This window comes from Triturus cristatus, chromosome 1_2, assembly GCF_964204655.1.
Source record: "Triturus cristatus chromosome 1_2, aTriCri1.1, whole genome shotgun sequence".
NCBI classification, from domain to species: Eukaryota; Metazoa; Chordata; class Amphibia; order Caudata; family Salamandridae; genus Triturus; species Triturus cristatus.
In genome coordinates, this window is record NC_140580.1 from 837885403 (window position 1) to 837909122 (window position 23720).

At 49.5% G+C, this 23720-nt stretch overlaps 1 protein-coding gene across 2 annotated transcripts in view; it reads right to left on the reverse strand.

Moving 5' to 3' along the window:
- HP1BP3 (heterochromatin protein 1 binding protein 3) overlaps positions 1-23720 on the reverse strand; it is a 784108-nt gene that overhangs the window by 289261 nt on the left and 471127 nt on the right. The window lies entirely within an intron of this gene.

The following is a 23720-nucleotide window of genomic DNA, read 5'->3' on the forward strand; positions in this document are numbered from 1 at the left end:
GTTTTGGGGTCCACTTGGAGAGTTTTTTGTTTCGGATCGATGGGATCCGGTGGAAAAAGTTCTTCCTCTTCGGTAGTCGCTTTCGGCGCCGATTTTTTCGAGTTCGAGCGGGGTTTAGATTTCTGCTCTGGAGTTTTTGGGTTCTTCGGATTCGATGTCGAAATCTTTTTTGGCTCTTGTGAGAAGTTGGCCTGATGTATGATGTCACTAGTTCTAGTGTACAACTTATATCAGTCCAAATACCCTTATGGTGATTGGTTGTAAAGTCAACCTTATAGACCAGCTATCCTAGTGGTAGCATGGACAAGAGCAGTCTTAGGCTAAACTCTGAATGGCATGTGAAGCCAGCTGTGATACCATATATAATCCCTTGAATACCAAATGAAAGGACACCACAACAGATATATATATAAAATAAAGTGTATTTATTCTAGTCAAACCCTCAGCACTCTTTATGAGATTAGAGGTAAGTACAACACAGTCTTATTTAAGCATACATTAAGTCACACAGGTAAGTAATACAGTTAGGCCCTAGGGGCCACGCAAACCATATACTAAGTAAGTGGTATAAGGACCACTGTCACGGAAATAGAATAGGCCTAGGCCTAGGGAATCGCTGGGGCTACACTACACTAGCGTTAGTTAGGAAGTGGGAGGCCCACGGGATTCGTGTGCAGAGTGGAAACACTCACGCGTAATGCGTAAAAGTCAATAGCAATAGTACAGTTTAGAAAACGGTAGATTTAGGACACTTCCGGAGTAGCTAGGAAGTTGAGACTTGAAAACTAGACACTAGGATAGTCACTATCCTGATGAGCACCGGAGTACCCAAGTTACCTAACCCACAGGCTGCGGGTGCATAGGGGTGAAGATGCGTCGGTTTTCGTCGTCGACTCCTATGGATGCCTGAAGAAAGATGCTGACAGGCAGTCAGTGAAGAGTGTCCGGTGGATCCCAAGGCTGGGATCAAGAAGAGAGGAAACCTGCAAGCAGAAGGGACAGAGTCAAGGTCACTAGCCAGTGACCACGTGGAACCAGGAAGGAACCAGGCGATGTCGTGAAGATTGCAGGTGAAGGTGAAGCTTGTCGCTGCAGCCAGGAGGACCAGGAAGCGTCGAGGACGACCAGGACCAGGAGGCGAGCTGTCCCACGAAGGCTCTTGCTGTCGGCGGCGTCGAAGTTGGACTAGGACTCACCAAGCCTTGGCAAGCGGAACCCACGAAGAACGGAGGACTTGCTTCTGGTGCAGACCAGGAAGGTCTGGGGTGCTTCTTCTTTGCAGAGAAGCGGGAGCCAGTCTGGAGGAGCCAAACCAGCGCAGAAGATTTCAGGGTGCGTCGTCGCAAAGGCCACTAGCCAGCGGGCAAGCAACCGGACAGACGTGGCAAGCAGGAAAATGCAGAAGGGCCCCACGCAGGACTCGTGGAGTGTGGGGGGCTGATCTTCGGTGCAGATGGTGCTTGGGGTTGGGGCTTCTCAATCCCCGGTGCACAACTTCGAGGGTGCCTCAGAAGCTGCGCTTTAAGTTACTAGCCACTTTTTCCAGGTAGCCGGTCCCACGTCGCTCGTCGCCTCCACGGATCTCAGCTTTGCTGTGGATGTGGATCAGGGTCGGAGAAGTCTGGAAGTCAAGGCTCTGGTCGGGCTCTGCAGTCGGTTCCTCGTAGAACGTGGGCAAAGCAAAGGGTAGTCTCTTGATGGTGCCTGTTTGCACAGGGTAGCCACTCCTTGGCTACAAGGGAGATTCTTCAGTCTTCTTCTTTCGTCGAATGTCGAAGGTCCAGAGTTTCTGTTCAGTTTTGCAGGTTCTGGATAATCTAAAGTCTTGAGGCCCAACTCCCACTCTTATACTAATCTGGGGGGCTGGGATACCTGCTAGGTCACACCTTATGGGTGGGACCTGGGAGGGGGTGGTTACACCCACTTCCCTTTGTCCAGTTTCGCGCCAGAGCTGGGGCTGGAGTGCCCCAGCGCCGGTTTGAACTGGACTATGCAAGGAACACCTTGTGTGCCCCAGGCATGTCTCATTCCTTTCAGCCCACCCTGCCCCAATACACTAAAGGCTGTCTGGGGAGGTGCTAGCACCTCCCCAAGCAGGAAACCTATTGTCCAGGCCTCCCTGGCTGGGATCACTCCCAGCTGCAGGAGGTCAGACTTGTGTCGTGGCAGCAGCATCCATTTTGTGATGCTGAGGCTTTGGTCAGAGGCTAACAGTTGAAGTATGATTTTAACATGTCTTTCCCTCTAGAAGGGGGGAATAATATTCTCATGTCCAGAAATGGCATGGGGGTATTATTCCACAGTGTTAGACACCTTACACGACATGTTTCGATAAAGCCAAACCATAGTTACCATAACTGTTTAAGATTATAAGGCACTTTAAGAGTATATGGTAGGCTATATCATAGAACAGCTATAAGGACATGGTTCCGAAAGCTGCAGACAGGCTCAGCTCATGCTAGAGCACCATCTCACATGTTACCAAGCACTCTGCCTCCAGGATTGTTAAGGCCTGCCATAGGAGTGACTGATAGGTACACATGTGTCTATATATAAGGGTAGATATAGGCATACTATATCTAAGCAAGGGGTGATTACACGACCTTGCTCCAGCTGAGTGATCAGCCAGTTGTGTCTGATTGGAAGGCCAGACCAGGGGTGGCATAATACATGCTGCAGCCCCTGGGAGGCCTAGGGTACACCTATGCCCTGGGTACCTAGGGTACACTGTACAGGGTCCAATAAGGTGATCCTTACCAATTGGGAATGTACCTAGGGTACATGGAATCCATTTTAAAGAGAGAGCAGACAGCCTGAGACCCTGAATGGCAGAATCTCAGGCCAACTAAGTCGAAAAACCAGCTAGACACTAGGCAAAAAGTTGGAGGTAACCATAGTCAGATATCCACCTTCCTACAGCTCTGAATCTTTTGGTTTTGGATCCGAGGCCTTTTCCTCCAGCGCCAAGGTGCTCGGTGCCGATGGTTTTTGGAGACTGCAGGAGTAGGATTTGCTCTCGGCTTCGGTGCCGATGGTGTCTGCGGGGCACTGATATGCGGTTTGGTCGGTGCCGAGCCGCCGGAAGGCCTCTCCTTTGTCTTCGGACTCGGGGCCAGCAGGCGAAGTCTTGACCGGAGCCTTCTTTTTTTCAGGTGGGGTTGGGGTAGGGGCAGTTGTACTCACTAGTTGACCTGGAGTGATGTGGTCGTCTGAGTCGGAGTCGTCTGCCTCGGAAACAATTTCCAGATCCTCCGAATCCTGCTCCGGGACATCGGGGACTTCGCTGAAGATGTCCTCCGGCACCGGAGCTGCTCTTTGCGCCATAACGGGTCGTCGGACCCGGCGATCACAGATAGTATTTTTGGATCGAAAGGAGTCGCAGAACTGGCAATTACTCTCCTCGTGCTCGGGCGAGAAACAGAAGTTCCAGACCTTGTGTTGGTCGATGTGTAGGAATTTAGCTCCACACTAGGAGGAATTTTTTAAATGGAGTCCTTTCCATTTGGATGTATGTGACCTAATACAGGATGAATCTCCCTGATGATTTTTTCGAAACGGAAACCTGGCTCTCTGATGATATGGTTGTGGATCCAGGCTCAGCGCTTCCGCCTGGTTACAGTATTTTGACCTTAAACACGATATCGAGAGTCGGCGGCATTGCGGTCATTTTCACATCCTGTTATGGTTTTCCTTTAGCGCCAACCATACCATGTCAGGGCTGCTGGTCTATCGTCCTCCTGGACCAGCTAAGGAGTTTAAATCTGCACTCATTGAAGTCACCAGTGCCCTGGCAATGAGAACAGCTAATTTTACCATTTTCGGAGACCTGAACCTGCACTTTGACTGCCATACAGATACAGAAATCAGCAGCTTTCTCACAGACCTTGCAGCCTGTCAACTAATTCAATTAGTTTCAGGTCCTACTCATGCTGCAGGTCACTTGCTAGACCCAGTTTTTTCCAACCTCCTTTCCCTTATTGCCAAAACACCTAGTCTGGTATGCTGGTCTGACCACTTTCTGATTTCTGTGTCTCTCCCGGCTTCTAAACCCCTGCGCAAAGTTGCTCAGAAGTCCTCCCGTAAGCACCCCTGTCGTAAACTGAATCTAGAGCAATTCCATGCCCTTCTCGCCCTATAATCGCTTAAGCTGCCTAGTGATCCAGACGTGGCATATAAAACACTTTGCGACTGGATTCTCCAAGCACTGGACTCTCATTCCGGCCAAATGATCCAAGTGCCGCATCTCTAACGCCAAACCTTGGCTTTCTGATAGACTGGCCACAATGCGTAAAGCCTGTAAAAAACTAGAGCGGGATTGGAGAAGGGATTACGACCTGTCGGCTAAGAGAAGCTATGAGGCCGCCATTAAGAGCTACCACTGGGCTATACAATCTGATTGGGCTGCTTAGTTCGCTAAGGAAATGAAGTCAAGTAGCAATCCGACCAAGTGTATTTTCAAAATACTTAATGATCTTAAACTAAGGAAATCCCCTACGGCTTCTGCGATCATGTCTGAGCAGCACTGTGAGGACCTTGCTACTTTCTTAGTTAAAAACGTGGAAACTATATACAAGTCCTTCCCTTTGGTTCCTGCTTGTCTCGGTCCCATCCACAGACCCCCTACTACCCATATTCTCACGCCCGTTCCTCCTGTTTCACAGGATGAGCTTCGTCTGCTATGCACCAAAGTCAAATCTGGCTCTCATGCAGGCCCTCTCAAGCCAGACCAGTTTATGGACACCCTGCCTGTGCTCTTGGCACCTTTGTGCCAGGTGATCAATACTTCTCTCTCCACAACAGTGGTTCCTAGGCTGTGGAAACAGGTAATGGTGGCTCCCCTACTTGAAAAACCTTCACTGGATCCAGCTAAACTGGAACATTTCCGACTGATATCTCTTTTACAATGGGCAGCGAAGATTGCAGAGGCACATATTAACACCATTCTAATGGCATTCTTGAACAACTACGATATCCTGGATCTCTCGCAGAATGGTTTCTGCCAGGTCACAGCACAGAGACCTTGCTGTGACCCAACATCTGCAGACCGTTCTAGGTGCTGGGAATACCACGGCACTGATACTGCTAGATCTTAGTGTAGCGTTGGATACGGTCTCCCACCAGATTCTTCTAAGTCATCTAGAGGATGCCGGTAACGTTGGCTCAGGTCTGGAATGACTTAGATCTTTCCTTTCTGAGAGAACATTCCAGGTGACCGCCTCGCCTTTACTCTCACATGTCCAGCCTATCAGACAGGGTGTGCCACAGGGCTCTGCCCTGAGTCCTGTACTATTCAATCTGTACGTACAACCACTGGCTGCTGTGGCCAGGGACTGGGGTCTCACCATTGTCTCTTATGCTGATGACACGCAGTTGGTGGTGGTTCTCGCCAAAGACTCTACGCAGGATGCTCTCAAATTTAGGAGCGATCTGGCGGCAGTTGCGGAGTGGATGACCACCAACTGTCTCCAGCTTAACGCCAATAAATCTGAGGTGTTGCTGGTGGTGAGAGATACTGAGATATGGAGTGAGCAATGGTGGCCGAATAACCTTGGGTGTGCACCCACCCCAATGTTGGTGGTGAAAAATCTAGGGGCGTGGATGGACTCGACCCTCAGCTTTCAGGACCATACTAAAAGTGGCAGGCACATGCTTTGGCTTACTACGGGGATTGAAACCCTTGTTGGGGTATTTCGACCCGTCCACCTGACAAATGATTGTCCAAGCGGCTATCAAGGCTGGACTATGCCAGCTCGCTCTACCTGGGGGCAAATAAGGGAGAGGTCATGCGTTTGCAAAGTGTCCAAAATGCGGCAGCCAGAGCCCTACTTGGGCTCCTTAGAAGTTGCGCGACAATTGGTGCCATTCGACGGTTACATTGGCAGCCTATGGCCAAGAGTATTGAATTCAAGGCCCTTTGCTTGGCCTTTAAAATTTTGAAGCTTTCTTCCCAGGTATTCTGGCCAATTTGTTAGTGCCTTACACACCCATGAGCCATCTGCGCTCCATGGGGCAATGCCCGGTTCTCGTCTTTTGGGTGAAACATTTACGTGCCTGGGGACGGTCCTTTCGCAGCTTAGCTGCTAAACTCTGGAACTCCCTTCCCTTTAAGATCCTCAGTCTGGACAACTATCTGGCATTTCGGAAGGCAATTAAAGGAATATGCTACTTACCAGTATGCATCTGTTCTTGGCATGTAGAGCTGCAGATCTACACACTTTTGCATAGATCGCCATCTGGGCCCGGATGTTTGCAGTTTGTTTTTCCTCTTGGAAAGTCTTTGGAAGTCACAAGGTCGGTGACTCCTCCCTTGGTTCGTATTGCGCATGGGCTTCGGCTCCATCCTCAGATTGTTTTTCGCCAACAGGGAAAGATGGAGCGTAGTAATAATAGTGAAGAAACCCATGTGTGTTGTATCTAAATAAGATAGACTGGAACAGATACAGGCAGCCGGGGAGGCGTGTGTAGATCTGCAGCTCTACATGCCAAGAACAGATGCATACTGGTAAGTAGCATATTCAGTTCGAGGCATATGAGCTGCAGATTACACACTTTTGCATAGACTATATAGCAGTTCCCAACCTTAGCGGCGACCACCGGTATCTGTTGCACTGTTTTGAAATAGTGTTTTTAGTACAGCCTGGCCCACACTAGCTTGTTGCTTGGTTTGCACATCTACACAGTAATGTTTAGTGAAAGTGTGCGGTGTTGACCATGTAGCTGCCTTGCAGATATCATCTAATGGGATGTTCCCTAGAAAAGCCATAGACGCCCCTATCTTTCTTGTAGAGTGGGCTTTAGGGGGAACAGATAGCGTGCGTTTTGCTTTGTGGTAGCAAATCTGTATGCATTTTACAATCCACCTAGCTATTCCTGATTTAGAGATGGGGTTGCCTTTATGAGGTGGAGAGAAAGACAAACAGTTGCTTTGTCTTTCTGAAAGGTTGTGTTCTCTGGATATAGTAAAGCAAGACCCTTTTTAAAATCCAGTGTGTGTAAAGCCCTTTCTGCAACAGTTTGAGGTTGCGAGAAGAAAACCGGAAATTCTACCGATTGGTTTAGATGAAAGGGTGAGATGACTTTGGGTAGGAATTTTGGGTTGGTACGGAGGACAACCTTGTTCGGGTGCATTTGGAGAAAAGGTTCTTGTATAGTAAGTGCTTGTATCTCACTGACCCTTCTAAGGGAGGTGATGGCTACAAGGAAAGCTGTTTTCCATGTGAGGAATTGCAGTTCACATTTATGCAGAGGTTCGAAAGGTGGTCCCATTAGCCTTGTGAGAACTATATTTAAGTTCCACACAGGTGAGGGTGGCACCCTGGGGGGAATTATTCGTTTTAGGCCTTCCATGAAGGCTTTAATGGCAGGCACTCTGAAAAGTGATAGGTGCTGTCTGTTCTGTAGGTAAGCGGCAATTGCTGCGAGGTGTAGCCGAATGGATGTATATGCTAGGTTACATCTTTGTAGATGGAGTAAGTAGCATATGATATGCTGTAAGGATGCGTCTAGAGGGTTGATTGTGTTGTTATGGCAATAAACAACAAATCTTTTCCACTTGGCAGCGTAGCAGGCTCTAGTGGTAGTGCGTCTAGATTCTCTGATGACGTTCATACAGTCAGGGGGAAGGTTAAGGTATCCGAATTCTAGGATCTCAGGAGCCAGATCGCAAGGTGAGCTGAGCTGGGTCCGGGTGTCTGATCTCTCCATGGTTCTGGGTTAGGAGGCATGGTGAGAGGTGCAATTTTTGGTGTGGCACTGCCGAGAGTTCCAGCAGCGTGGTGTACCACGGTTGTCTGGCCCATGTTGGAGCTACTAGAATCAGTGTGAGGGAGTGCTGTTGTAGCTTTCGCACCACTAATGGAATTAGTGGGAGAGGTGGAAAGGCGTATGCAAATCTGCCTGACCAGTTCATCCATATCGCATTGCCTTTGGACAATGGGTGTGGGTATCTGGCGGCGAAGCTTGGGCATTTTTTGTTTTCGTGGGTGGCGAATAGGTCTATCTGTGGATGCCCCCACATCTGAAAGAACGGGTGAAGAACCTGCGGATGAAGTTCCCACTCGTGGATCTGCTGCGTCTGTCTGCTGAGCAGATCTGCCATGGTGTTTTGGAGTTCTGGGACATGCTGGGCTAGGAGAAAGATTTTGTGTGGAATTGCCCATTTCCATATGCTCTGTGCTAGTCGAGAGAGCTGTGGAGAGTGTGTGCCGCCTTGTTTTTGAATGTAGTACATGGCGGTCACGTTGTCTGTGCGAATAAGGACTGCCTTGCCTAAAATCTGTGTGTGAAAGGATTTTAGGGCTAGAGAGATTGCTAGTAGCTCCAGATGGTTGATGTGGAGTAACTTTTGTTGCGGCGTCCAGGTGCCCTGCACTGTGAGGTGTAGTAGATGAGCTCCCCAGCCGGAGAGCGATGTGTCTGTTGTCAGGATTATTTGTGGAACTGGGCCCAGGAACGGTCGACCTCTGGAAAGATTTGTGGTGTTCCACCACTGCAGAGAGCGATGGGTGCGACCGTCTACCAACACCAGATCTGTCAGTTGCCCCTGGGCCTGGTTCCATTTGCGCACTGAGCACTCTTGGAGTGGACGCATCTGGAGTCTTGCATGAGGCACTATGAAAATGCAAGAGGTCGTCATCCCTATCGGTTGCATAAACACTCTTGCTGTGAGGGAGTGTTGAAGTATGAATTTCTGACGCAAAGCCTGAATGCTTGCAATCCAGGCCGGATTGGGGTAGGCTATGGCTTTGAGGTGTCTATGGTGGCACCGAGGTATTGCTTTATGTGGGATGGTGTTAGCTGGGACTTTTGGTGGTTCACCGTGAAGCCTAGTTGGTGAAGTAGTTGGATTGTAGTGGCCGTGTGGTGTACACATTGGTTGTAAGACGCGGCTTTTATCAGCCAGTCGTCCAAATATGGAAAGACGTGAATGTGCTGTCTTCTGAGATGTGCCGCCACTACCGCTAGGCACTTTGTGAATACCCTTGGTGCGGTTGTAACCCCGAACGGGAGCACCTTTAACTGGTAGTGTTGCCCGTCCACAACAAATCTGAGGTACTTTCTGTGAGCATGGTGTACCGGAATGTGAAAGTATGCGTCTTTCAAGTCCAGTGTGGTGAGGAAGTCGTTCTGGGAGAGGAGCGGAAGCACCTGCTGAAGCGTTACCATGTGAAAATGGTCCGAATGTATGTATGTGTTTAGAGGCCGCAGTTCTAAGATAGGTCGTAGAGTCTCGTCTCTTTTTGGTATCAGAAAATATAGGGAGTAGACCCCTACATTTTGCTGATTGGGGGGGACCTGTTCTATCGCCTGTTTTTGTAGGAGGGAGATTACCTATTGTTTTAGTAACGTGGAATGTTCTTGTGACATTGGGCGTTGCCTGGGTGGAATGTTGGGAGGGGGTAGATGTGAGTTCTAGGCAGTACCCTGAACGAATTATTTGGGTCACCCATTTGTCTGATGTGATGGACTCCCAGACGTGAAGGAAATTTTGTAGTCTGCCCCGACCGGAGTGGGATGGTCTGGAGGGAGCAGGGGAAAGTCATTGGGTAGGCGGTGTGGCAGAGCGGGCGGTATTTGTTTTGCCTCTGCCTTTGTTATTGCCTCTATGGCCGCCTCTTTGATAACCCCTTGAGAAGGTGGACTGAGGAGGGGATTTGTAGGACGTGGACGCGCTGAGGAGTAGCCTCTGCCCATGCCTTGAAAGGAAGAGCGGCGAAAGGAGCGCCTAGGAGGGTGTGACTGTAGGGCTCCCATAGATTTCGCCGTATCTGTGTCTTTCTTCATCTTCTCGAGGGCCTCATCTACGTTTGGACCGAATAAATGTTCTTGATCAAATGGATGGTTTAATATGGAGGCTTGTACCTCAGGTTTAAAGCCTGAAACTCTCAGCCAAGCGTGGCGACGGAGGAGGACACTAGTGGTAATGGCCCTGGGGGCTGTGTCTGCTGCGTCTATGGCACAGCGTTTAGAGGTGTTAGTTATGGTCTTACCCTCTTGAATTAATTCACTGGCCCGATTTTTGTATTTTTCTGGGAGATGGTGCATGATGGTTTCTACTTCATCATAATGCGCTCTGTTGTATCTGGCCAAAAGCGCTTGAGTGTTGGCGATACGCCATATATTGGCTGCCTGTGACGCAGTGCGTTTCCTGACGCGTCCAGGAGCTTTGACTCTTTGTCAGGTGGTGGTGCTTCGCCCGACGCCTGGTAATTTGACCTTTTCCGTGCAGTGGATACCACTAGGGAATCCAGTGGCGCTGGCCCCTTGATGTAGGCAGGATCTGTGGGAGCAGCTTTATACTTCTTCTCTACGCGTGGGTTGAGGACCCTAGCCCTGACTGGGTCTTTAAAAACCTCTGGCGCATGTTTTATTACCCTTTTGAGCATAGGTAGTATAGAAGTAGACCTATGTGCAGTGTCAAAGGTGTCTAGGAGGAAATCTTCCTCTACTGGGTCAGTGTGTAGCTCTACCCCGTGGTAATGTGCCGCCCTCTGAAGTAGGTGGTGAAAACCTAATGAGTCTTCTGGTGGAGATGGCCTAGATGGATAAAGGTCATCTTGTGGGACATCTGGAATGTCTGGATTATTATAATCATCAAATGGGTCTGGGGATCCTGTAGGGGTGGGGTCTTGTGGCACATCTGCTGGGTCTTAGTATGGGTCCTCCTGATCATCATGGTCTGGAGACGGGGTCGGAGAGCGATGAGGCAGGGGTGGAGAAGGCGGAGAGGGTGGAGGAGGTGGGGAAGGCACTCTGAAAGGGGAGGTAGCACAGTCTTTCCTCTTTGAAGGTGGAGGTGGAGCTGGTTTGTCCAAATGTCTCATTTTTAGAAAACAGTGCAAAATGTCCAGTTTTTGGATCCTTGGTAAGTGTCTTTTGCAAAGGATCCGGTGTAAATAGTTCTTGCGACACTGGCTGTTCGGTCGGCGCCGAAGTTTTCGGGGCCGATGGCTTTTTAGGCTGGTCTGTGCGTGCTTTTTTGGAACCTCCGATTTTTTGGTCAGTGCCGAGACAGGCTTCGGCGCGGGAGTGTCGGTGCTGAGGGTCTTATGATGTTTGGTCGGCACCAAGAGGCTGGGTTTCGACACAGAGGGCTTTGGTGCGGAGCTCGGTGTCAAGGTAGAGGCCGATCTTTTCTTCGGTGCCGAACTGTTTTTACCGGCACCGCTGGCAGGCTGGCTTGAGCCCGAGCCGCCGGACAGCTTATTAGGCTTCTTCACCAGGCCCGAAGGTGGGGTGTTCGAAGCAGTGTCTTTGGTCTTGACTAGGCCCGGAGGCGAAGGCGTGACCGAAGCCTTTTTGGGTGTCGGCATGGGTGTGGGAGGGGGATATTTTACTCACGACCCTCTGCGCCGGGGTGATGTCCTCCACATCCGAGTCGTCGGCTTCGGAAGCACCGACTAGGTCCTCTTCGGTGTGCTGCTGTCCCGGAGCTTCGACGTCGTCCGCGAAGATGTCGACTGGAACGGAAGTCGAGGAGTGCGCCATTTTTCGTCTGGCTCTTCGATCTCGAATAGTCTTTTTGGATCTAAAAGACTTGCAGGCGGGACAGTCTCGAGCCTCGTGTTCAGGGGAGAGGCAGAGGTTGCATACCTCATGAAGATCGGTGTGGGGGAATTTGGACCCACATCGAGGGCACTTCTTGAATGGAGTTCTTTCCATCAGCCGGGACCGGAGCCTGGATAGGTCCGAAGGCCGCCGTTGATGACTGGAATCGAAGGTGTGTCGAAGAAGGTGATTGAGGAGATCAGGATCTGAACAATACCGCGGAGAGCGAGGATTCCGCTTCGATCGTCGAACTGTAAAGTTCGGAACCGGAGCGCGAAGTATTACATCCGAGCCCGATGGCGGAAAAAAACAATCTGAGGATGGAGGCGAAGCCCATGCGCAATACGAACCAAGGGAGGAGTCACCGACCTCGTGACTTCCAAAGACTTTCCAAGAGGAAAAACAAACTGCAAACATCCGGGCCCAGATGGCGATCTATGCAAAAGTGTGTAATCTGCAGCTCATATGCCCCGAACACCTCTTTTCCCTCTGGTTTAGGTTCTAGCTAATATGTCTGACTGCAGTCAGCGCCGGGACGCCTCTTTGCTGAGGCAACTGTGCGCTATACAAGTTGGGTTAACAGAACATAACATTAGCCGTAGGCCCGAATGGCGGCGATAGGCCCAGCGGCCCGCGTCGACGACTGGAATTGGGTATTTGAGGAGCGCGTCGAAGAGCACGCGAACGAAAACAATATCACAGAGTTTTTTGATGGTTTGCACGTCGAAAAGGTTTGGATAATAGAGTACCGGAGCGCAGAAGTTACATCCGAACCCAATGGCGGAAAAAAAAAATCTGAGGATAGAGTTGATGCCCATGCGCACTATCGTCCAAGGGAGGAGTCACCTATCTCGTGACTACAAAAGGCTTCTTCCAAGACAACAACAAGTTGCAAACATCTAAGCCCAACACCAGATGGCGATCTATGCACAGAGTGTGAATTCTGCAGCTCATATGCCTCGAACACATTTTACTCACGAGCACACGTGTATCACATGTAAGAGACACATAGGAGCAATTAAACATCCATGCATGCATGCGCAGTATGTTTCCTTCCATCCTCTGCTAGAGCAACAGCAGCACCAGATTCTCACACCAACCACACAAGAGGCAGCATGTGAGACGTACGTGCAAGCTTCTCTTGGACACGTACAGCAGGGTAGCAGTGCAAGCTTCTACCACCTTCAAGAGGCACAGAATATAAGGTGCAGGCTTCTCTTGCACAGAGCACACATGCAGGGTGGACAGCAACAGCGCAAGTGTCCATCACTGACCAGTTCATTCATATTGCATTGCCCTTTGACTCCGGGTGGGGAAACCTGGCGGCGAAGGTTGGGCATTTTGCTAGTGTGTGGCGAACAGATCTATGTCTGGTTGGCCCCATTGTTTGAAAAAGGGCAGTAGGACTTGGGGATGTAGTTCCCATTCATGGATCTGTTGTGTTTGTCGACTTAACAGATCGGCAATTGGATTGTGAACCACTGGAAGGTGTTCTGCAAGAAGGTATATGTTCTGAGGAATGACCCATCTCCAAATGTCCTGTGCAAGCTGGGACAGCTGCATAGAATGTGTGCCTCCTTGTTTTTGTATGTAATACATGGCTGTCATGTTGTCCGCCCGGATGAGGACAGTTTTGTTCTGTACATGTAGTTGGAATGATTTTACTGCTAGGAATACTGCTAGCAGTTCCAGGTAGTTGTTATGGAGCACATTCTGTTGAATGGTCCATTTGCCCTGAGTGGTGTGTCCGAGGAGATGAGCTCCCCATCCTGTGAGTGATGCGTCTGTTGTCAGCACTATCTGTGGAAGAGGCTCTAGGAACGGCCGCCCTTTGGACAAGTTCTTTATGTTCCACCATTGTAGAGAGCGATGTGTGCGGCTGTCCACCAACACCAGATCTGTGAGTTGTCCGTGAGCCTGGTTCCACTGACGTGCTAGACATTCTTGCAAGGGACACATTTGAAGTCTTGCATAAGGCACAATGAAGATGCATGACGCCATCATGCCTATGAGTTGCATGAACACTCTTGCTGGAAGAGAGTGTTGGATTTGAAATTTTGGGATAAGAGCTTGTATATTGGCTATCCTGGCTGGGCTGGGATATGATAGGGCTGTGGAGGTATTTATCGTGGCTCCTAGATACTGGTGTATATGAGAGGGTTGGAGATGAGACTTGGGATAGTTGATTGTGAACCCCAAGTTGTGTAAGATTTGGATGGTTTGGCGAGTGTGTAGAACACATTTGTTGAATGACTAGACGTCTAGATACGGGAAGACATGAATTTGTTGTCTTCTGAGATGTGCTGCTACTACTGCCAGACATTTTGTGAATACTCTGGGCGCGGTTGTTAGCCCGAATGGAAGACTGTGAACTGGTAGTGTTGTCCGTCCACCACAAACCTTAGATACTTCCTGTGAGCAGGATGTATGGGAATGTGGAAGTAGGTGTCCTTGAGATCTAGTGTGGCAAGGAAATCGCCTTGTTGCAGCAGTGGGAGCACTTGTTGAAGAGTGATCATATGGAAATGATCTGAGTGTATATACAGATTTAGGGGTCGGAGGTAGAGTATTGGTCTTAGAGTCCCATCCTTTTTGGGGATTAGGAAGTAGAGTGAGTATACCCCTGTCCCTTGATGTTCTAAGGGAACTGGCTCTATTGCGTGTTTTTGGAGCAATGAGACCACCTCTTGTTTGAGGAGCGTAAGATGGTCTGATGACATTGAACGCTGTTTGGGTGGTATATGTTGGGGGGTAGTTGTGAGTTCCAGGCAGTAACCTTACTGGATAATTTGTCTTACCCACTTGTCTGTTGTGATGGAGTTCCAGACAGGTAGGAACTGTGTTAATCTGCCCCCGACTGGAGTGGAAAGGTCTGGGGGGAGCGGAGGAAAGTCACCGTTTTGTGGCAGGGGAGGTGCGAGTGTTATTACCTCAACCTCTTCCCTTGTTGTTGTTTCCTCTGTATCCGCCTCTAAAATATCCTCTACTGTGTGTAGTGGCTTTGAATGTAGATGAGGTGTCTGCACCCATATTTTTGGAGGCTCCTCTGTAGAAGGAGCACCGAAAGGAGCCAAGTGCTTGTGGAGACTGTAATGCTCCCATGGACTTAGCAGTCTCGGTGTCCTTTTTCATCTTTTCAAGGGCAGTGTCTACTGCGAGCCCAAATAGCTGTTCCTGGTTGAATGGCTGACGAAGTATGGTAGTTTGTACCTCTGGCTTAAAGCCTGAAATGCGTAGCCAGGCATGTCGTGTGAGGAGCACACTTGTGTTAGTTGCGCTAGAGGCGGTGTCTGCGGCGTCAAGCGCACATTTAATTGACGCATTTGAAATAAGCTTTCCCTCCTAAATAAGGTCATTTGCCTGGGTTTTATACTGTTCAGGGAGATGTTGTAAGAGATTTTCTAACTGGTTGTAGTGTGCCCTGTCATATCGTGCTAATAGTGCTTGGGTGTTGGCAATACGCCAATGATTAGCGGCTTGTGCTGCTACTCTTTTGCCAGAGGCTTCTAGCAGTTTGGATTCTTTGTCGGGGGTGGTGTATCTCCTGTGGTTTGGGAGTTGGCGCGTTTCCTAGCATTGGAAACGACCAAAGAATCCAAAGGCAACTGTCCTTTGATGTAATTAGGATCTTCAGGGGCAGGTCTATATTTCTTTTCTATTCGAGGGTTAAGAACCCTGGCACGGACGGGCGTGCATAATGACTCCTTTGATCATAGGTAGGATTTGTACTGACTTTTGAGCTTGTTCAAAAGTATCTAAGAGGAAGTCTTCCTCTGGTGCGTCGGAGTGCCTTGTAATGCCGTGGTAAAGTGCCGCTCTATTTAATAATTGCCCAAACCCTAGGTGATCATCTGGAGGAGATGGTTTGGAGGGATATGGCTGCGGTTCTGGCATGTCTGTTGGGAGAGGGAATGCCCAATCATCAAGTGGTGAGGTATCTGGATCCGTGAACGGGAATTAGGATCACCCCCACCCCCTAGGTCATCATCATCATCATCATCATCATCATATGGAGGTGGTGTATGTGATGGAGAAGTTACAGGTAAGGGTGGTGTAGGCAGAGGAGCTGCGTTAGAAGGCAGTATAGGAGAGGAAGGGGGGCATAGGCGATGTTGCAGAGTCCTTCCTGTGTACAGGAACTGGAGCAGATGGTGTGTCCAGCTTCCGGTTTTTTACATGGCACAGCTGTGACATGTCCAGTCTTTGGGTTAATATAAATCTTTTTCTGCCTTGGATCGATGGAATTTGGGTGAAAAAGTGCTTGTTCCTCGGGATCAGTTTTTGGTGCCGATTTTTTCGGTTCCGAGCGAGGTTTTGCCTGATCCATGTAGGTTTTGGCTTTAGGAGGTGTATCAGAGTCGTTAGCCGTTTGTTTTGGTGCCGATGATGGTTTCGGAGCCGAAGCTGCATCTTTAGGCTTGGGAACCTTCGGTGCCGGTTTATCTATTAGCCTTGGCGTTTTCGGGGCCGAAGGCGTCAGAGCCGATTTCGGTGCTGAGTGGTCTTTTGGCTTCGGTGCCGAAGGTGCCGGTGGGACAATGACATGCGGTTTGCTCGGTCCCGAGCTACCGGAAGGCTTGTGTTGTTTCTTCGGAGCCGAGCCCGGAGGCGGGGCTTCTGAAGGATGTTTTCGGTCTCGAGTGGGGCCTTTGGTTTTGGAGGGGTTGGGGCAGGGGCAGTAGTACTCACACGTTGGCCAGGAGTGATGGGGTCGTCTGAGTCCTCTGCTTCGGAGATGCTTTGGAGATCCTCGGAATCTTCTTCTGGGACAACTGGGCCTTCATCAAAGATGTCCTCTGCTTCCGGAGCTGGTCTCTGTGCCATGATGTGTCTTTGCGGTACAAAAGGGGGTGGTGATGGACGGAGCATCAGAACCAATCAAACACTCACACCCAGTCAACAGATCTGGGTTTGATCCATCACCGTTCTTTAGCCCACTCTGCCACCCCAGTTCAGACATGGCCATATGCAAATCAGTCTGACCCTGTGCCTCATGGGAACAGTCCAGCCCGAACTGCCAAGCCATGCCTTCCCTGGACCGGAAACAAGCTTCCTAGGACCGGTTTCTGGCATTTCAGCCGTCTTCAGCCAGGCTTGCTTGAATCCAGTGGCAAAGTGAGCAAGGGACTCACGTCTGAGCATACCCTGCCAACTTATGGCGAACAAAGCGGTACAAAAGGGGGTGGTGATGGACGGAGCATCAGAACCAATCAAACACTCACACCCAGTCAACAGATCTGGGTTTGATCCATCACCGTTCTTTAGCCCACTCTGCCACCCCAGTTCAGACATGGCCATATGCAAATCAGTCTGACCCTGTGCCTCATGGGAACAGTCCAGCCCGAACTGCCAAGCCATGCCTTCCCTGGACCGGAAACAAGCTTCCTAGGACCGGTTTCTGGCATTTCAGCCGTCTTCAGCCAGGCTTGCTTGAATCCAGTGGCAAAGTGAGCAAGGGACTCACGTCTGAGCATACCCTGCCAACTTATGGCGAACAAAGCGGTACAAAAGGGGGTGGTGATGGACGGAGCATCAGAACCAATCAAACACTCACACCCAGTCAACAGATCTGGGTTTGATCCATCACCGTTCTTTAGCCCACTCTGCCACCCCAGTTCAGACATGGCCATATGCAAATCAGTCTGACCCTGTGTCTCATGGGAACAGTCCAGCCCGAACTGCCAAGCCATGCCTTCCCTGGACCGGAAACAAGCTTCCTAGGACCGGTTTCTGCCATAAGTTGGCAGGGTATGCTCAGACGTGAGTCCCTTGCTCACTTTGCCACTGGATTCAAGCAAGCCTGGCTGAAGACGGCTGAAATGCCAGAAACCGGTCCTAGGCATGGCTTGGCAGTTCGGCTGGACCGTTCCCATGAGGCACAGGGTCAGACGGATTTGCATATGGCCATGTCTGAACTGGGGTGGCAGAGTGGGTTAAAGAACGGTGATGGATCAAACCCAGATCTGTTGACTGGGTGTGAGTGTTTGATTGGTTCTGATGCTCCATCCATCACCACCCCCTTTTGTACCTCTTTGTTCGCCATAAGTTGGCAGGGTATGCTCAGACATGAGTCCCTTGCTCACTTTGCCACTGGATTCAAGCAAGCCTGGCTGAAGACGGCTGAAATGCCAGAAACCGGTCCTAGGCAGCTTGTTTCCGGTCCAGGGAAGGCATGGCTTGGCAGTTCGGCTGGACCGTTCCCATGAGGCACAGGGTCAGACGGATTTGCATATGGCCATGTCTGAACTGGGGTGGCAGAGTGGGTTAAAGAACGGTGATGGATCAAACCCAGATCTGTTGACTGGGTGTGAGTGTTTGATTGGTTCTGATGCTCCATCCATCACCACCCCCTTTTGTACCTCTTTGTTCGCCATAAGTTGGCAGGGTATGCTCAGACGTGAGTCCCTTGCTCACTTTGCCACTGGATTCAAGCAAGCCTGGCTGAAGACGGCTGAAATGCCAGAAACCGGTCCTAGGCAGCTTGTTTCCGGTCCAGGGAAGGCATGGCTTGGCAGTTCGGCTGGACCGTTCCCATGAGGCACAGGGTCAGACGGATTTGCATATGGCCATGTCTGAACTGGGGTGGCAGAGTGGGTTAAAGAACGGTGATGGATCAAACCCAGATCTGTTGACTGGGTGTGAGTGTTTGATTGGTTCTGATGCTCCATCCATCACCACCCCCTTTTGTACCTCTTTGTTCGCCATAAGTTGGCAGGGTATGCTCAGACGTGAGTCCCTTGCTCACTTTGCCACTGGATTCAAGCAAGCCTGGCTGAAGACGGCTGAAATGCCAGAAACCGGTCCTAGGCAGCTTGTTTCCGGTCCAGGGAAGGCATGGCTTGGCAGTTCGGCTGGACCGTTCCCATGAGGCACAGGGTCAGACGGATTTGCATATGGCCATGTCTGAACTGGGGTGGCAGAGTGGGTTAAAGAACGGTGATGGATCAAACCCAGATCTGTTGACTGGGTGTGAGTGTTTGATTGGTTCTGATGCTCCATCCATCACCACCCCCTTTTGTACCATGATGTGTCTTTGAGCCCTTCGATCTCGAATGGTCTTTTTGGATCGAAAGGATGCACAGGCTGGACAGCTGGACTCATCGTGTTCAGGTGATAGGCACAGGTTGCAGACTTTGTGATGGTCACTGTGTGAAAATTTTGCTCCACACTGGGGGCATTTCTTGAAAGGCGTCCTTTCCATGAGCCGTAGGCCTTACGGCGTAGATAGGCCCATTGGCCCGCGTCGACGTCCGTAATCAAGCCGATGAAATCGATGTCGAAGATGAAGCTGCTTCGATACTTTTTCTGGAAATTTTACGTTTCGAGAAGCTTGGAATTGAGATTTCCAACCGGAGCGGAAAAGTTGCTTCCGAACCCAATGTCGGAAAAAAACAATCTAACGATGGAGTTGATGCCCATGCAAACTGTACGTTTTGCTTTGTGGTAACAAATCTGTATGCATTTGACAATCCACCTAGCTATCCCAGATTTTGATATGGGGTTGCCCTTGTGTGGTGGTGAGAAAGACATGAATAGTTGTTTGGTCTTACGAAAAGGTTATGTTCTCTCTATGTAGTACAGTAGTGCTCTTTTGACACCCAAGGTGTGAAGAGCTCTTTCTGCGACTGTTTGTGGCTGCGAGAAGAATACGGGCAGCTCCAAAGATTGATTGAGGTGGAAGGGAGGAATTTGGGATTAGTTCGGAGAACAACTTTATTAAGATGCATCTGCAGAAAGGGTTTTTGAATGGTTAGTGGTTGTAGTTCACTAACTCTTCAGAGAGAAGTAATGGCTTCTAGGAAAGCAGTTTTCCATGTCATGAATTGTAGCTCACATTTATGTAGAGGTTCAAATGGAGGCCACATTAGTCTTGTGAGAACAATGTTTAAATTCCACACAGGTGAAGGTGGTACTCTGGGGGGAATAATTCTAGAGTCCCTCCATAAAGGCCTTTATGGCAGGTACTCTGAAAAGTGAGAGATGTTGTCTATTTTGTACATATGCTGCTATGGCAGCACAATGCAATCTGATAGACCTGTAGGCTAGGTTGCATCTTAAGAGGTGTAGTAAGTAGCCTATGATGTATTGGATAGACATCTAGGGGATCAGTGTTGTTGTTATGGCAGTATATCACAAATCTTTTCCACTTCGCTGCATAGCATGCTCTAGTGGTAGGTCGTCTAGCTTCTTTGATGACGTTCATACAGTCAGGAGGAAGGTTACGGTAACCGAATTCTAGGACTTCAGGAGCCAGATCGCTAGGGTGAGCTGAGCTGGGTCTTGGATCTCTCCATTGTTCTGGGTTAAGAGGCGTGGAGAGAGGTGTAATTTTTGGTGCGGAACTACTGAGAGTTACAGCAGTGTGGTGTACCATGGCTGTCTGGCCCAAGTCGGAGCAACTAGGAGGAGCGTTAATGAGTGTTGCTGTAGTTTGCGCACCACTAGCGGAATGAGTGGGAGAGGTGGAAAAGCGTACGCAAATCTGCCTGACCAGTTCATCCATATCGCATTGCCTTTGGATGATGGGTGAGGATACCTGGTGTCAAAGTTTGGGCATTTGGCGTTTTCCTGGGTGGCGAAGAGGTCTATCTGTGGTTGCCCCCACATCTGAAAAAACAGTTGAACTTGTGGATGAAGTTCCCACTTGTGGATTTGTAGTGTTTGACGGCTCAACAGATCGGCTATTGTGTTTTGGACTCCTGGGGCATGTTGGGCTAGGAGAAAAAATTTCCGAGGTATAGCCCACCTCCATATGCTCTGTGCGAGCTGAGAGAGCTGCAGAGACTGTGTCCCGCCTTGTTTTTGGATATAATAAATAGCTGTCATGTGTTCGGTGCAGACTAAGACAGTCTTGCCTGATATTAGTTTTTAAATGCTTTTAAAGCTAGGAATATTACTAGCAACTCCAGGTGGTTGATGGCGAGTAATTTATGTTGAGGTGTCCACCTGCCCTGCATGGTGTGATGTAGTAGGTGAGCTCCCCAGCCGGAGAGCGATGCGTCCGCTGTCATTATTATTTGAGGAACTGGATTGAGGAACGGTCGTCTTTGGAAAGGTTCTTGGTGTTCCACCACTGCAGAGAGCGATGGGTACGACCGTCTACCAACACCAGATCTGTTAGCTGACCTTGAGCCTGGTTCCATTGGCGTGCTACGCACTCTTGGAGAGGACGCATCTGGAGCCTTGCATGAGGCACTATGAATATGCAAGAGGCCATCATTCCTATGAGTTGCATGAACACTCAAGCTGGAAGAGAGTGTTGCGGTTGGAATCTGGTGAGAAGAGCTTGGATGCTCGCTATCCTGGCGGGACTGGGATAGGCGAGCTCTGTTGAGGTGTTTATGGTGGCACCGAGGTATTGTTGCGTATGGGACGGTTGGAGCTGGGACTTGGCGTGATTTATTGTGAATCCCAGGTTGTGAAGTTGTTGAATAGTGGCGTGAGTGTGTTGGACACACTGATTGTATGAGCTGGCTTTTATGAGCCAGTCTAGTTATGGGAAGACATGGATGTGTTGTCTTCTTAGGTGTGCTGCCACCACTGCTAGGCACTTGGTAAACACTCTTGGTGCTGTGGTGACTACAAATGGAAGCACTTTGAATTGATAGTGCTGACCGTCCACAACGAATCGAGATATTTTCAGTGAGCGTTGTGAACGGGAATGAGGAAATAGGCGTCCTTGAGGTGTAGAGTAGCAAGGAAGTCGCCCAGGGAAAGCAGAGGGAGGACCTGCTGAAGTGTGAGCATGTGGAAGTGGTCTGAGTGTATGTATAGGTTTAGGGGTCTGAGGTCTAAAATAGGCCTTAGAGATCGGTCCTTCTTTGGTATGAGAAAATAGAGGGAGTAAACTCCCTTGTTTTGTTGGTGCAGGGGAACTGGTTCTATTGCATTTTTTTTGTAGGAGGGAGATTACCTCCTGCTGTAATAGTAACAGATGTTCTTGTGACATTGGACGGTGTTTGGATGGTATGTTTGGGGAGGTAGATGTTAGTTTGAGACAGTAGCCTGATTGAATTATTTGGTGGACCCACCTGTCTGAAGTGATGTTTGCCAAGGCAGGGAGAAATTGGTGGAGTCTTCCCACGACTGGAGTGGAATGGTTGGGGGGAAGTGGAGGGAAGTCATGGGATGGTGGTGGAGGCAGAGCGGCAGATGTTGTTTTTGCCTCTGCCTTTGCTGTTGTTCCCCCTGTAACCACCCCTTTGGTAACCTCAAGAAAAGGTGGATTGGGCGGGAGCTTTGCAAGAGGTGGAGGGGCTATCAGAGGAGTAGCCTCAATGTGTGCTTCTGAAGGATGAGCGACGAAAGGACCGTCTGGGAGCTTGCGATTGCAAGGCTCCCATAGATTTGGATCCTTTTTCATTTTCTCAAGGGATACATCTACATTGGGGCCAAATAGGTGTGGCTCATCAAAAGGCCGATTGAGTATAAAACTCTGGACCTCGGGTTTAAAACCTGATATGCGTAACCAGGCATGCCTGCGCAAAAGGACCCTGGTGTTTATTGCCCTTGAGGCGGTATCTGCTACATCGAGGGCACACCGGATGGAGGTGTTAGTGATGGTTTTACTCTCCTGGATGAGTTCACTGGCCCTGTTTTTATATTTGTCAGGGAGGTGCTGCATTATGGACTCAAGCTCATCATCATGTGCCCTGTCATACCTGGCTAGCAGCGCTTGGGTATTAGTAATGTGCCAAATGTTTTCTACCTGTGAAGCTGTGCGTTTGCCTGAGGCGTCTAGGACTTTTGATATCTTCTATGGTGGTGGTGCAAATCCTGATGTTTGGGAATTTGCTCTCTTCCTTGCATTAGAGACTACTAGGGAGTCCAGTGGTGCGGGGTCCTTAATGTATAATGGGTCAGTAGGAGCAGCTTTATGGAATATGCTACTTACCAGTATGCATCTGTTCTTGGCATGTAGAGCTGCAGAGTCACACACTAAGGATAAGATCGCCATCTGGTGTTGGGCTCGGATGATTGCAGGTTGTTGTCTTCGGAAGAAGCCTTTGGTCACGAGGTAGGTGACTCCTCCCCTGGACAACAGTGCGCATGGGCATCCACTCCATCGTCAGATTGTTTTTCTCCATGATGGGAAAAGATGGAGTGTATAGAAATTAAAAGAAAGGATGTCCATGTGCGATGTCTAAGTAAGACAAATGCTGGAACAGATACAGGTCCCGGGGAGGCGGGTGGGCGTGTGTGACTCTGCAGCTCTACATGCCAAGAACAGATGCATACTGGGGTAAGTAGCATATTCCGTTCGAGGCATATGAGCTGCAAATCACACACTGAGGATAGACTATATAGCAGTGTCTCCCCTTAGCGGTGGTCACCTGTATCCGTTGCAGCAGTTTGAAATAAAGTTTTTAGGACAGCCTGGCCCACTGAGGCCTGTTTGGCTTGCACATCAACACAGTAGCGTTTAGTGAAGGTATGCGTGGTAGACCACGTGGCTGCCTTGCAAATGTCTTCTAAGGGAATGTTACCTAAGAAGGCCATAGAAGCCCCTATTTTGCGCGTGGAGTGCGCCCTAGGGGGAACTGTAAGAGTGCGTTTAGCCTTTTGGTAGCATATTTGGATGCACTTAACTATCCACCGGGCTATACCGGATTTGGAGATGGGATTGCCTTTATGTGGTGGTGCGAAAGCAACAAAAAGTTGTTTTGTCTTTCGAAAAGGTTTTGTCCTGTCGATGTAATAAAGCAAGGCTCTTTTAACATCTAAGGTATGTAGGGCCCTTTCAGCTACGGAGTCTGGGTTAGGGAAAAAGACCGGTAGCTCTACTGATTGGTTAAGGTGGAAAGGGGAAATCACTTTTGGAAGAAATTTAGGATTTGTCCTAAGAACTACTTTGTTACGGTGTAGTTGTAAGAAAGGTTCCTCTAGCGTAAGGGCTTGTATTTCACTTACTCTTCGTAGGGAAGTGATTGCGACAAGGAAGGCTACCTTCCATGTTAGGAACTGTAATTCACATTTGTGCATAGGTTCAAATGGGGGACCCATAAGTCTTGTTAGAACAACATTGAGATTCCACACTGGGGAAGGTGGTAATCTTGGGGGAAGAATTCTTTTCAGACCTTCCATAAACGCTTTGATGGCTGGTACCTTAAAGAGGGACAGGTGTTGCCTATTTTGCAAGTAGGCTGCCAAGGCTGCTAGGTGTAAACGTATGG